Consider the following 13,822-nt stretch of genomic DNA (forward strand, 5'->3'; position numbering starts at 1 on the left):
AGCTGGCAAAATGATTCGTTATGGTACAAAGATCGCTTATACCTCTGTAAGAATTCCCAGCTAAAACAAAAGATTCTTATGGAATTGCACACTTCTCCCTTAGGAGGGCACTCAGGATTTTTAAAAACTTACCACAGGGTTAAGAAGGAATTTTTTTGGGATGGCCTTAAATCAGATATTCAAAAGTTTGTGGCGGAATGTTTGGTTTGCCAACAAAATAAAGTTGAAACAATTAAGACACCGGGTCTATTACAACCTTTATCCATTCCAAGCCAACGTTGGGAGGAGGTTTCAATGGATTTTATCACAGGTTTACCCAAGTCTGAGGGAAAGAGTGTCATCATGGTGGTAGTTGACAGACTTACCAAGTATGCACACTTTTGTGCATTATCACATCCATTTAAAGCCAGTACAGTTTCTACTGCATTTATGGAAACAGTTCAAAAGCTACATGGAAACCCAAAGATTATTGTAAGTGACAGAGATCCCATTTTCACTGGAAATTTTTGGACAGAATTATTTTCTTGTCTTGGTACTCAGTTAGCTCATAGCTCATCTTATCATCCTCAATCTGATGGGCAAACTGAGATAGTAAACAAATGTTTGGAAGGATATCTTCGTTGCTTTGTATCTGATAAACAGACACAATGGGTCAAATGGTTGCCTCTGGCTGAATGGTGGTATAACACTTCCTTCCATACAGCAACAAAAATGACCCCATTTATGGCACTTTATGGGTATCAACCACCATCCATCACATCATATTTAAGAGAAAATTCTAAGGTTCAGGCAGTGGAACATCACATCGAACATCAACAACAAGTCCTCCAACTCTTAAAGGATAACCTCGTGTTGGCACAAAATAGAATGAAACAACAGGCAGATCAACATCGCAGTGAAAGAAGTTTTGATGTAGGTGATTGGGTATTCCTACGGCTACAACCATATAAGCAAATGTCCCTAAAGCAAGCTAAGAAGGATAATAAATTATCACCAAAGTATTATGGTCCGTACAAGGTGTTGCAAAAGATTGGTACTATGGCATACAAATTGGAGCTTCCTGCAGCTTCTCGATTGCACCCAGTTTTCCATGTTTCATGTTTAAAGAAGGTTATAGGCGACAAGCTCCAAGTTCAAACAATATTGCCAGAACTTGACGAGGAAGGAAAAATTATATTGGAACCAGAAGCAGTCACAGAAACAAGAACTCGACAGCTACGAAATCGATCAATTTCAGAGTATCTTATCAAGTGGAAGAACTTATCCGCTGAAGATTCCACATGGGAGGATGAGAATTTTATGCAGAAGTATCCAGAACTACTCAAGCGTTGAGGACAACACTTTTTTGAAGGAGAGGGGCATGTTGGGTCCCTATAATACTAGTGATTACCCCATTACTATTGTAGTTATACCCCTTATTTATATTGTTGTGCCCCTATTACCCCCATATTGTTATTTCTGTGCCCCATAGAATCCCTCTATTGTTATTTTTGTGGCTTTATATTATTATTGTTAGGTCGGCTGGATTATATTGTGACTCCTTAGACTCCTATATATAGAAAGGAGGTTTTGTCATTTGTATCATCAAAGAATTGTTCATTTATGTAATGTAAAGGAGGTTGCCCCCTCGAAGAGGCTGAATTCTAAGGCGTTGATCTATCTTTTCTATCTTTTCTTGAGCTAGTTTCATAACAGTCCCCACTCATTACAGTTGTCCTACATTACACCCTTCCTCCTACCAGTTTGTTCCATGTGCCTTAGCCCACATGAATCGATACCAGGGCACATGGCCTCCACCCCTATCAAGGCGATGGGACTTCAATGGCTCATATATATGGTCTCACATCTATGGTGTAAATTGCACTATCTAATCCCTATCCCCTTGAACTGTTTGTTATGCCCTCATTTGCCATGTCACACTACTGCTAGAGCCGAGAGATCTACTACACTTTTCTATGTGAACCATCTTGTTCTTTGTCTCCTTATGTTGTTGCTGCCACCTCAATCGAGTATTATATCTTAAACCATACCCAACCACGGTGGTTTTTTTTTTATAATTTAGCGACCCAACCATCATATCATTTATGCATTTTCTTCCTTACCAGAGCAAGGTCAACAATGAAAGTAACAAAAATCTGCAGGACCTTCTCTCTCATCCAGGTAAACCCTTACTTGAATTTTCGATTCTTTGTTTATGTGTTATTCTCTATACAATTCTAAATCACTTTTTGTCTGTGCAAAGGTCTAGGGTATGAGTCACTTAAAGGACAACATGAGGATTTAGGACTCCCACTCACAATCACTCTCATTACATAGAAACCATGGTAAGGTGTCCCCTCACCAACCACGGTTTGCGTCGTAATTAATTCCTACATATAGCCACAAGTTGGCTACTCACATTAGCAGTTTCCATGTTCCCTCTACTATGTAGGTTCAACTATCTCTAGAATATTTTTGTCTCATCCCCATTATATAGGTGTTGATATGCTTCTTAATTTTTTTCCTGTGACTAAGGGATTACTGCTTATTATTTATATCTAGTCATGCTTATTACACACTAACTCCTTTGTTCTTATGTTTGGACTAGTGCAGGTACTACACCATCCTTTCATCAAACTAATCTGAAGCTTACCATATTTAGACACATACCGATATGGAATTCGACTCCCTCTAGGTTGGTTCCTTTGTACGAACCCCCTCCTCATCGGGACATGTTACTACCAATTGGAAATTGAAATTGAAATTTTTATTATTGTTACTAGTTTCCTTAAGGAAATAAAAAATAAATCCAAAACCAAGTGCACTCTTAGATCTGGAATTGGTCTATTGTTTAGACACCATCAATATTATACCCCGTTTTGAGGGTCTTAGACTTCTCTTGGTTCTCAATTGCATTTTACATTTAAGCAGGCCTCCTATAATAAGGCTGGAGTTGTAAGGAACTTGTTAATGAATATTTTTGTTTTGTTTTTTCTCGGCACTGTTATAGAACCCTCACATATGGATTTGTTATTTTCCTAATTCTTGTATGAGAGAAATTGACAGTATTATTACGTTATGGTTATATTTAAATGACTCAAAAAAAAGTTTATGTCTGTTCTATTTGTATCTACCGTTGAGTACTTCTAGCTCACATTCATGTTTCAGTTAACAACATAAATGCATTTTTCTTGTCATACAGTTATCAGAGTAAAAATGCATGTAAGCTTGTTTATGTTCTCCACTCTCATTTATTGTTCCCTTTGAGCAATTATATTGATTAAAATGCACACCTGTTGTAAAGAAAGTATTTGTCTTATTATGAGGGAAATATTTGAGTAATTGTTTAATAGATAGTTAACTAGTTGAGTAGTAATTCTTAATTTAGTGTACAGTAAATGTTTTAATGTTTTTTGGTGGTCGGGGTGCAGGTGTAATGGACAATTGTTCAAATCTGGAAACAATTTCTGCAAGTTCCAGTGGAATTTCTACTTGGATTTCCTGTGGAGTATCAGTCATCTACCTCCAGAACCGGTTGTTCTACTGAATTAATAGAACTGTTGAATTCTAGCCGCAGTGACAAGCGCTTTTAAAAATCCTCCAAGCATCGCACATCGCAATCGCAAGCTCACCAAGGTAGGGTTCATTTACTCAGGAATGATACGATGTGATATTATTGTGATTCTCATTTCGCACATTTCATTTCGTATCATTGTTCTAGCCAAGGTCCCTTCACTTAAGACTGATGCGATCCGATATTAACCAGTGATATTCGTATCACATGTCATAATTCGTAATTCCTCCAGGCCAGGGTCCCTTCACTTAAGACCAATGTGATGTGATATCAATCGGTGATTTGTGTACCGCATGTCGCATTATACAATTCCTCCAGGCCGGGGTCCCTTCACTTAAGACTGATGCAATGTCATATTACTCACGGGGCCGATAAGATTTATAAGTGCTCAATTTATAAAAGTTCAAATCTGGTTTTTGAGATTAATGCCCGATCATCTTAAGACCTGATATCCATTGGATAACATAGGCCATTAAATCCTACGGCTCGCGAGACTTCCATTAGTGCACGGGTTAAAACCAGGGCCAAACCCCGCTGTTGACTGTGATGTAAGATGTTGAATACAAAATCAATGGTTAGGAATGAGTGCAATGCTTCAACTTGATTAAGAAATATGTACGATTGACCTCCACAATTGTTAATACACAGCGAAAAGAGATTAAATGCGAACACACTAGATCAAATAGAACTTTGAATTTTTAAGAAAAACTAGAAATTCAATGATACACAGAGATACTTCGGAGGGACGCAACACCTTTGGGATTTACCAATTACACACACAAAATACACAATTATCTATTTCTTTCGCCACTTAATCAAATCAATCTAAATCCTTTTATAATCATTCATAAGTTACATAAGTATTATTCCATCCTAACAATCAAATCCTTAAACATTGGGTCGAATCTGCCTATTCTTAAACAATATCTAATCTAATGAATATTCTCCTCAAGGCTCTCAACTAAATCAAAACTAATTGAATTAATTATAGCATCATTCGATCCCTAAATTCTAGCTCAAATCCTATCTAGAAAGCTTGTAAATTGATAGCTAAAGGATCCCACCCCTTTTCTTGTAAATTCATTTTGTATTTTTGGAATAAGTTTGAAGTCTTTTGCCTTCAAGCCTCATGCTCGTGGATCAGACTCCTGAGGATAAAATTCTTCATGGGCTCCTATCCATGGGCTTTTCTAAGTAATTGCCCAACTTCTCTAGCATGGCATTTGTTATTCAAGTAGCTTCAGCAATTTGTTGATCCTTCCATTTGACCAAATACTGAAAAATACTCTTGTCCTCTTGTCTTCTTCAACAATTTCTTGTCCAAAATCCTGTCTAGCTTCAATTCTTTTGCTATAGGTAACTGTTTTACCCAATCAATCTCTTGTTCTTCTTGATCCTCTGTTGCGTTATCTACCTGTTCATTTTCATACTTGTATAAGTCAGCAACAATAAAAATTGGAGATATTCTAATATCATGGGGTAATCAATTTCGTATGCATTTGCAGAAAATTTTCTCAAGACTCGACATGGTCCAATCTTCTTAAACTTTAGTTTATTATACTCCCTTTTTGGAAATCTTTCCTTCCTCAGGTGTGCTAAAACCAAATCTCCAACCTCAAAATTAACTTCTCTTTTCTTCAAATCTTCTTTGCCCTTGTATTTTATGTTGTTGTTCTGTAGTTGTTATTTTACCTGTTCATGTATTTCTTGAAATTCTGTAGCAAAATCTTCTTCTTGAGCACTTCTCTTCTCAGCTTTTCCCAAGTTTCTCAATTCAGACACTACTCTTGGGTGCATTCCATAAATTATATGGAAAGGACTCTGCCCTGAACTCCTATTAGAAGAATCATTATATGCATATTCTTCCTGTTCCAATACTTGATCCCACTATTTTAGATGTTCACCTGCAAGACTTCTCAAAAGATTACCTAAGCTTCTATTGACAGCTTCAGTCTATCCATCCATCTGAGGATGATAAGCATAACTGAAACTCAATTTAGTTCCAAGCTTCTTCCATAATGTCCTCCAGAAATGTCCAGCAAATCTGGTGTCTCTGTCTAAAACAATGCTCTTAGGTAACACATGTAATCTTACAATCTACTTAAAAACCAGATTAGCAATATGAGTAGCATCACTAGTTTTATAACATGGAATAAAATGTGCCATTTTTGAAAATATGTCAAATACTACATAAATTGAATCATTTCCGCTTTGAGTTTTTGGTAAACCCAAAAGAAAGTCCATACTTACCATATCCCAAGGCCTATCTAGAATAGGTAATGGGGAATACAAACCTGTGTTTTGACTCCTTCCTTTCTCGTACTGACAAACTTTACAATTTTTCACATACCTTTCGACTTCAGACCTCATTTTTGGCCAAAAATAAAACCTGTTCAACTGTTCATAAGTCTTGTCTGCACCAAAATGCCCTCCAAGTCTGCCACTATGTTTCTCTTTGATCAAAGTCCCTATCATAGAACAACTTGGTATGTACAGTTGATTTCTTTTAAACAACAATCACTCTTGCAGGAAATAATCTAGCCACTTGCTTTTCTCTAACAAAACGTGATTTCTACAAGCTTCAAATGCCTCTTTAAAATCTAGATCTTTCTCATATAACTCTTTAAGAAAATCAAAACCCAACACTTGAATTTGACTTTCTTGAAAAAAAATTCTTTTCTTACTTAAGGCATCTGCTACTTTGTTTGAATGACCAGTTATATGTTTTAATATAAACTTAAAACTTTGCAGGTATTCTACCCATTTTGCATGCTTCTGGTTAAGCTTTGGCTGTTGCAAAATGTACCGTGATGCATGGTTATATGAATACAGTATGAGCTCCTTGGACATCAAGTAATGTCTCCACTTGTTTAATGACTGCACCACTGCATAAAACTCCTTGTCATAGGAAGAACATTTCTTCTTTTCCTCATTCAACTTTTCACTAAAATAAGCTACAAGCCTGTCCTCCTGACCCAAAATAGCTCCACTGGCTTCGCCAATGGCATCACACTTCACTTGAAAAGGTTTATTAAAATCAAGAAAAATGCAAATAGGTTTCTCAGTAATCTTTCTCTTCAACAGCTGAAAGTTCTTTTCTGCTTCAGCAGTCCATTTAAATGGTTGTCTATCCTTCTTTATTGTGTCAATAATTGAAGCATTAATCTTATGAAAAATCTTTATGAATTTCCTGTAAAAACTAGCAAGACCATGAAAATTTCTTACCTCAAAGACAATTTTTGGTCAAGGCCACTACATGATAGCCTTGATCTTCTCTGATCCATCTTTAACCCCTCAACAGAAACAACGAAGCCCAAATACACTAAATCGTCCTTCATGAATGAAAATTTCTTTAAATTTAATAGTAATTTTTCTTGTTGTAGCTTCTGTAGGACATAATTCAAATGTCTCACATGTTCCTCCTTAGATCTGTTGTAAACTAATATATCGTCCAAATATACTATTACAAATTTACCAATAAATTCCTTCAGAACTTCATTCATAAGTCTCATAAATTTACTAGGGACATTCAAAAGTCCAAAAGGTATTTCCATCAACTCATACAACCCTTCATTGATTTTAAAAGCCGTTTTCCACTCATCTCCCTCTCTAATTCTGATTTGATGATAACTTCTTTTTAAATCTAACTTTGTAAAATATCTAGCTCCACTCAAACAATCCATCAAATATTCGATTCTAGGTAAAGGAAATCTGTACCTGATTTTTATCTTACTGATTTCCCTCGAGTCAGTGCACATTCTCCAACCTCCACCTTTCTTTGGGCTCAACATTTTTGGCACCACACAAGGACTCAAACTCTCTCTAACCAGTCCCTTGTCTAACAGTTCCTAAACCTATTTCCTAATCTCTTCATTCTCTATGGGAGTCATCTTGTCAGCTGCTTTATTAGGTAGATTTTCTCCTAGAGTCAAATCTATGTGATGACTAATTTTTCTAAACGATGGTAACTCATTAGGAAAATCATCTACAATGATATCATAATAACTGTCCAACATCTCTTGCATTTCAATTGGTAAATCAGGAACTTTTTTGGAAGTAATTATTACTTTGGGTTTGCAAACCAACGCAAAACTTACCTCATCTTGTTAAGGGAAATGTTCCCCTAGGGATTTTGGGTTGAAACCCTACCAAATTGAAAGTTGTCTATACAGAGAAACACACCTTCACACAGGCACTATGCTAATATAAGCAAATTCTATGATAAGGGGCGTACCTGAGGTCCTACGTTTGAGAAGGTCCTTTAGGGTCCAAACCCTTCTTGGAGTTCCTTTTGCTCCTTTGACCTGCAAAACAACCAAATCAAGGGAGTACAGTAGTATATGGACTAAACATTATAAAGAAACAATCTTCATATTATAAAGAAAGGTAGTTAGTTATGAAATTTAAACAACCATTCACATATGAATTCTAACATGAATATCACAAACATGAAAAAGATTTATATTAGGAACAAAGACATGTGTTTCTTTTATTATAAACAAATAAAGTACAGAAAAGAACAATTTCACCTGATTCGTCCTTTCATAGGCTCCAAGCAAAGCCTTCCTTTGGATTCGTCCAGCCTCAAGCCTTTAACAAACTCCATCCATGACTTACTCCATGATATCACAAGTAGTGGATGGACATCAACACACAATGAAACAAGGGTTTCATGTACAAATGGGGGAAGTGCAGGAGGCACAAGGATCTTCAGACCTGGTTAGGGAAATTTCAGCATAATAAACTTTCTCTCTCTTCTCTCCTCCTTTAGGCCTTCCCATTGAAGCCTTTTTATACTTCTCCCAAAGTAGTTTTTTAGTTGGGAGTTGGTTGGGAACAGTTGGGCCACGGGCACTAACAGGTGATCAGCAGGTAAAACCCGCGATCTCCACATGTAATTAAGGAATTTTATATTTTTTTAAGTGTTTTAATACATATACGTGGGTTGGGTATATGCCTACCCCCGTATACATGCGTTTAACTCGGGGCAATGTCGCATATAAGGGAAAAAACATTTTTTTTTTAATTTTTGGACCAGGTCTGGAAGGAGGGGTTGCCCTAGGCCATGAGTGTAGCATCACAAACCATAAGAGTGAGATTTGGAGCTATAACAGATGCCCCCTAATATATGAGGTTAGAAGCGGTACATGATGGCCGAAATACATTAAGCAAGTACATGGAAAGGAAATCTGTCAAAAACTGAGAAAGACTTCACTAGAGTTTATCCTGCCAAGCACAAAAGGAGATTAGAAAGAAACATTGTCTGAGGCAGGCATACCCATGCTTAGAAAAAGAAAAGCATGTCTGCATATCAAGTACAAGCGAATCCACTAAGTATACAAGTATAAATGACTGGAAAATACATAATGGATCATCTGATCATGATCAAACAAGTACATGTCTGAATATAACATATAAGAATGTCAATGATACTGAAGGATGAACTGGATCATTGATATCAAGAACTGATCGCAAAAGGTACCAACTGAACATGATGGAATAGGATGGTACTATACTGCAAACTCAGGTGCCAGTATATAGAATGTCGCCATAACTGACTGCAACATATAAGGTGGAGTGGTATCAACTAGTAGCAACAGGAGCAACTGTCAAGTGAACCAATGAATGCTGATACAACCTGAGGTCTTCACCGACCGCCGTGGTACATTTCTACACCATGGGAATAAATGATCTGAAGTTGACCATGTGAGAAATTGTTCGATTACTGGTCATTTATGTATACCGTTAACAAACACGAGAATACTCACCGATAATGATAATGAGCGTTAAGGTACCCAGTACAATCTAACAAGTGTGAATAGATGAGCTAGAGTCGAACACCTGTAAGAATCTATTGATCAAGAGACAATGATGGTTTCCCACTGTCGATAGCGAAGGATCTGCCACTAATGACTGCAAACCCCAAGGTATTGCCAAATGGACTCTAGATCTTTGCCCCGGAGCAATGAGTCGGAGTTGATAGGGAAAGATCCACTAGAAGGAAGGCATTAAGGCATCCTTCATCAATCTAACGCGAGTGTAACCCGTAGGCCAATAATATGGAAGGAATCAGACGAAAGAGATGTAGTAACCCAACTGAAGTACGTTTCCGGCGTACACAATATGTGGATAGCGCACGACAGAAACCCTCCGAACCAACTAATAATGGAAGCTGACACAGAGGCGAGGTATCCACCAATAGGGTCAAATGGAAACAAAGGTACTGCACGAATCCCAATGTGTGATAATGTAAGCTGATGTCGAACATAAGGGAAACCATTCAGTCAAAGACCCATGATACCGATCGATGCTGAGCACAAGGTGACCTATCAATAATGAAAATAGGGCTAGGGTGCAGCTCTAGGCCTGTCCTCAGAGCAAGATGTCGTCGTTGATAAGGAAAAGACCCGCCAACAAGAAGTCAATGGAGATCTTCTCAAACCGGCATGAGTAAAGCACCAATATAACAGATGTGATGATAGACATGATACTGAAAACCAGGGATGGCCGACTGAAAAATGAGTCAAGAGAGACCGCAAAGAGGCCGACTCACGCTAACTTCCCTTAAACAAAAGCATGACTCAATGTGGATATGTGGCAGCATATGATGACTCTGTATAAGTTCTTCATGCAGGAGGCATGAACGAACCCTCCATATGATTGGAAGAGATAACCAATCGGGGGAGAACTGACTCAATAACAAGGATAAGGCGTACCTAAGTCAAACTAAATCCCGCCCAAATGGAGGAGACTTTGTTTTAAGTGCTTTGTTCAAGCGCGACACGACTGACTCTAGCTGCCAACAATAAATGGAAATATTGTCCCGTTCCCACTCTTTTTGGAATCTTTAATTTTTTTGTCTTTTTCTGTTAAGCTTGAAAAAGAATAAAATAATGCTATGGTATAGTGGAAAGAATGAGTGTCGGTGAAACAGATGATCTAGTTCCTGGGAATGAAACGTTCCTATGCTCAATGCAGGGAGGTGAAAACTGGTCAATGACACTCAAAGGTGTGTTCCTTCCATGGGTCAAGGTGTGTCAAGTTGCAGAAGTCAAAGGTATGCAAGGTTGATTTTGCAGTCGTCATGGTCAAAAGTTGGCTTAAACATGAGTCAAAGTGAAGCCGGCTCTAGGCCAAAAGGTGCAAATAGTCAACATGCAATGCAGTAGTACAACTCAACACAAAGGATCCTCTAGGGTATAAGGCCAGAACAAAGTGAAGAAGAAAAGAGGAATGTGTCTTCAACGCATAAGTCATGGGGGAACTACAGAGGACTCCCGAGCCTACTCAAATCGGAGCAGCATGGACAACAAATGTCAATGAGGTGCTAACTACGATTCCCATGTAAAGGATGGCCCTACCATCGTGTCATGATTTAAAGAATCGGTGAGTGAAGATGGCGTACAAACCATAACACGATGGGGTCAACCCTATGGCAGATGTATCGACAAATGGAGGCTAGTATGCATAATGCAATGGAAAAATGGTGTCCCTAACCTATATGCCAGTGAGAAAACAATACCTGCCATGACGAGTCAACAGTCATGGAACCATCTCGAAACTGTCGAAAAATCGTCCACAATGTCCTGAAAATCAAACCATTCTCGACATTCCAAGCTCCCAAGTTAAAAGTCACATGAGGCCAAACAAAATAAAATTTTGAAAAATTTTGCATTTTCAAAACCTATAAAAGAGCTTTTGGACTCACCATTTTCACCATTTGAGTTTGAGAGCAAAGAATTGGAGAAAAAGGAGCAAACTTCCCATACGCCAAATTCAACTGTTTAGATTCTTCAAAAACCTCCAGGTAACTCTTATACTTGTCTTGCAATTGATTGTGACTAGCTTTAAGATTTTTAATTAATGTTTCACCATTGAATTTTTTGCCAAAAATTTCACCGCGGCGTATACGCCGGTTGGTAATATGAAACCTGCGTACACGCGGGCCCTATACGAGACTGTGTGCACAAGGACCCGCGTATACGCTGCGAACGTTTTTAAACAAAAAACTAATGGTTGAAAATCATTTTTTCTTCAGGATGTCGGTCACCTGGCAAGAAAGAGAGCATGTCGAGGTGGATGATGAAGTTGTGAACGATCCTGATGCTTTAGATGCCCTACGGGGATGTGGTTTGCTTAAATTCTTCAAACTACGGAATATGAAAGCAAAAACACGTCTGCTTGAGATGCTCATTGATTACTGGAATATCGAGGAGGATGCCTTTATGACTGATAAAATTCCACTCAGGATAGAAGTGGAAGATATCTATTTCATCACTGGCCTTTCCCGAAGGGGAGAGGTAGTACATTCCCGGGGCAGGACATGGAGCAGTCTCTCGATTGAAGACTATGTATAGATATATTTCCCGAGACATCCTAAGAAGGTTGGGAGTCAGATTTCCATCACACATGTGGCGAGTTTACCACTGAGGATAATCCTGTTCACCATAGCTCGGGTGAATGGATCAGCCTCTCTCCATCAGGCATCACGGTTAACCATGAGCGTGGCAGTTGACTGTCTCACCACTATATTTGACTGGGGTACTCCTCTTCTGGCCAGCACGAAGAGCCAACTCACTTCTATCAAGAGGGGACAGACCAAAATCTTTGGATATGGGACCATTCTGTGTTCTTTCTTTTTTGAGAGGGTCCCCACACTCCGCCCTAGGGTAGCAGTTTCCATCAGCACCGCACGAGATCCACGCATGGGCTAGTGGGCTGACCTAATGAAATGTCTAGGGGGTGGGGAGGTCCCACCGACTGCTTTTGACGATGACTTCTTTACCTGGTGGGATCAGTAGATCATCGCCATAGATGACTACCCTTATGCCAGGTTGGATTTCCAAGGAGATCCTGATCTGGCATTGCCACCGACCGCAGCATGGGGTGACATTGGTAAGTATTTTTTTATTTTATGATTTTTTTGGATTTTTCAAGCATAATAATGAATTTTAAAAAATAATTTTGATGGGATTCAAATGACTAAAATGATGATCATGATCCAGATATTGGGCTGGTATGACCAGATAGGTTCCTGCATCATGGACAACGCGACCGAGGAGCCGAAGAGGTGGCTGCTGATACACAATGACTTCTACATAATGTTCAGTGACACTTGGCGAGACTGAGTCACCAAGTACCGATGGCTGCCCTAGAGGACCTTCCTGAGGATATGCAGTGTCATGTGGTTGGCATGCCACGTGACTGGGTTCGCACTTTTCGGCGTCTGGCCAATGCGATAGTTACCTACTTAGCCACTCATCCTAAGCCGGGGCACTAGATATACCAGACATGATTATGGGCATTTGAGTCCCAATTTTGTATATTTTTTGGACAAACTTATGTACACTTGAGATGCTTTATGATATATATATAGAGGTCGACTTTTTGATGCTTGATTTTATTGTGATGAATGATTGATGTGCCAATCTAATGCTTGAATAGCGATAGAATCAACTAACCAATTATGAGATCTTGGAATGTTCAAATAATTAATATAAGTAAATGATCTTTGCAACAACCTCACCCTTAAATACTGGCGATATAAACATGGATCCCTTACCCGATAATTGTTATTTAATTGTGACACTATCAATTGTGAATCAAGATAAACTACCAATGAGTCAATTCCATAACAAATTGCCTCAGATAGTAAATTAATGACGGTAGTATACTCAGCCATGTTGTTTGAAGCGGGACCAATGCATACGCCTCTTGATACCATCAATTGACCAGTTGGATAATAGAGTACCCAAGCTGCAGAAGCGAGATTCCAAGTGTGCTGACTAGCACCATCGGCGAACCCAAAATAGACCAAGTCATCCATCAACACCTGCCACAGCAGACCAAAAAGTGTTGATATCAAAAACTCTCGATGAGATATGTACAAATATACATAATTTACAAAGAAGCCATTGCCTAATTCCTACTTAAGCAAAGTACTTCTTTAGGTAGAGCCCGTTTCGGGGCTCCGCCAGCTTGTTTCCCTCAAAATCAATTAACTCATATGACCCTTTTTCTAAAACTCGTTTAATAATGAAAGGACTGTACCACATAGGCTTAAACTTGCCTGCCCCCAAGGTTTCCTTATCTTGGTCATAGACCAAGACAAGGTCAACTTCAGAAATGACTCGAGGATGGACAGTTTTATCATACTGCATTTTAACCCTTTTCATATGAGCCTCATTCATCATGGCGGCATCTCGACGTTGCTCATCGAGATGTTCCAAGTGAAGGAGGTGCTCTTTGAGACTCGAAGTCTCTGGAAGG

Source organism: Pinus tabuliformis, chromosome 1_1 (assembly GCF_031772625.1).
Source record: "Pinus tabuliformis cultivar Carrire ecotype Pingquan chromosome 1_1, CPIR1, whole genome shotgun sequence".
NCBI classification, from domain to species: Eukaryota; Viridiplantae; Streptophyta; class Pinopsida; order Pinales; family Pinaceae; genus Pinus; species Pinus tabuliformis.